Genomic DNA, 2371 nt, shown 5'->3' with positions numbered 1-2371 from the left:
AATACTTACAGTGAAAATTACAAAGATCGGGTCACTATAACCTATAGACCCCATACAACTGATTGTTCAGATATAAAATTTTTTCGTTATAACTCCTCCATTTATATCGCTAGGAACATGAAATTCCGCACTGTTTTCAATAGTTATCAACAGAAGACTTACAGTGAAAATAACAAAGGTCGGGTCACTATAACCTGCAGACCCCATACAACTGATTGTTCAGATATGAGGTCTTTTATCATAACTCCTCCATTTATGCAGCTAGGAACATGAAATTTCGCACCACTTTCACTCATTATTTACAGAATACTTACAGTGAAAATAACAAGGATCGGATGACTACAACATATATCTTCCATACATCTGATTGTTCAGATATGGGATTTTACGGTAAAACTCCTTTATTTGAATAGCTAAAACCGATAAATTTCGTAAGATATTTTATAAATAATAATACAAAGTCTACTGAGAAAATCATCAAAATCTATGCTGTATAAGCTTTATCTCCTATAGCACTGATTGTTCAGATACCAGTTTTTGCCATATATCTCCTTTATGTAGGAAACTAAACCCAATAAATTGTGTTACCGGTTTACATACCGATCACATAGCAGTGAAAATCACTTAGATTGGTGCCATATAAAGTATATCTTCCATACCTCTGATTGTTTAGATGCGATTTTTTATATAAGTATGTAACTCCTCTATCGATGTATGCAGATGTATTCAAAAGCAGTAATCTGTCAAAGTAAAATTTGCAGATATTCATGAAAGGTATGAAGCCTTCGGCATAGCCGAAGACAGCGCTGCTCTTACTTGTTTTTATTAAATTTGCAAAAATGTAAATAGTACAATTTATTAAATTTTTGATGGTAGGTTAGGTTCGGATGGTTGAAGAGTACATTCTTCCCACACATAAGTACAAAGGCAAGTTGTGTTATGCAAAACGGTAAGCTAAGAATGGAAACAAAATTATCATTCTGTGATGCTGGGAAAGTCACGAAACCTCGAAACTATTACGAAACTGTACTATTAATGTTGAAAAATGTACGGAATATTTTACAAGCTTTCCAATTTTTGTGGGCAAAATTTTTTATTCAACTCAAAATTTTTGGATAAAAAAGTTAAAAGTGCTATTTTAACACGAACTTACAAAAAACAAGTAAGAAAGTCTAAGTTCGGGCGGAGCCGAACATTAAATACCCGGCGCAAGTACTAAATATATGTTTTCCACCTTTCCGAAAGCTACCGCTACATGATAAGCCGGGGTAGATACATTTTAAGTAAATTAGCGTCCTTAAATTTCGAAATATTGCAGTTTCAAGCATATCTGAAATTTACCGTTATATGAAAAGCGGCCTCAATTTTAGTCCGATTTCAACAATTTTCAACGGTTTGCTTTTATGTGGCAAGCACAATAACCATACCGAGCTTGGTACAAATTGCTAGAACGGTTAGCGAGATACATATATGTGATCACAAGTGGGCGGTGCTACGCCCATTTTCCAAAATTTTGTCATAAACGTATTTCTTGGTAAAGAATTGTTGCAATCATTAATTTTGAATAAATTAGCTTCAATATTTACTGATTTATCGAAGATTTTGTATTTCTCGAAATTACCGTTATATGGGATGTGGGCGTGGTTATTGTCCGATTTTAGAAATTTTCGGCCAGTTGGTATGCTGTACCAGGACCAACAACTGTGCCAAGTTTGGAAGAAATTGGTGTAGCGGTTACCAAGATATACACATGTAACCATAAGTGGGCGTGGCTACGCCCATTTGCCAAAATTTTGTAATATTCTTATTTTTCGTCTAAAACTCATTGCAAATATCAATTTTGAGTGAATTATCTTCAGTAGTTACTAAAATATCGCAGTTTTCGTTTTTCTGAAAATTACCGTTATATGGGAAGTAGGCGTGGTTATTGTCCGATTTTTAAAATTTTCAGCCATTTAGTAAGCTGTACTAAGGCCAACAACTGTGCCAAGTTTGGAAGAAATTGGTGCAGCGGTTACCAAGATATACACATGTAACCATAAGTGGGCGTGGCTACGCCCATTTTCCAAAAATTTATAATACTCATGTTTTCCGTCTGAAACTCATTGTAAGTATCAATTTTGAGTGAATTATCTTCAGTAGTTACTAAAATATCGCAGTTTTCGTATTTCTTAAAATTACCGTTATATGGGAGGTAGGCGTGGTTATTATCCGATTTCGCCCATTTTCAATACCGTCCGTCCCACGCCCAAAAGAAGTTCACGTACCAAGTTTCGTTAAGATATCTCAATTTTTACTCGAGTTATCGTGTGCACAGACGGACGGACGGACGGACGGACGGACGGACGGACGGACGGACGGACGGACGGAC

The 2371-nt window shown here is 35.7% G+C and overlaps 1 protein-coding gene and 1 long non-coding RNA gene across 4 annotated transcripts in view; one reads left to right on the top strand and one right to left on the bottom strand.

The window, feature by feature from the left end:
• Positions 1-2371, bottom strand: part of LOC118740674 (serine/threonine-protein kinase grp-like) — an 80076-nt gene that overhangs the window by 57863 nt on the left and 19842 nt on the right. The window lies entirely within an intron of this gene.
• LOC118740676 overlaps positions 1-2371 on the top strand; it is a 14181-nt gene that overhangs the window by 10123 nt on the left and 1687 nt on the right. The gene's annotated exons all lie outside the window — the stretch shown is intronic.

This window comes from Rhagoletis pomonella, unplaced genomic scaffold (assembly GCF_013731165.1).
Source record: "Rhagoletis pomonella isolate Grant_MI unplaced genomic scaffold, Rhpom_1.0 Rhpom_scaffold_00006, whole genome shotgun sequence".
Classification (NCBI taxonomy): domain Eukaryota; kingdom Metazoa; phylum Arthropoda; class Insecta; order Diptera; family Tephritidae; genus Rhagoletis; species Rhagoletis pomonella.
Note: the sequence above shows the minus strand (reverse complement) of the source record. Positions and strands in the feature narration are given on the sequence as shown.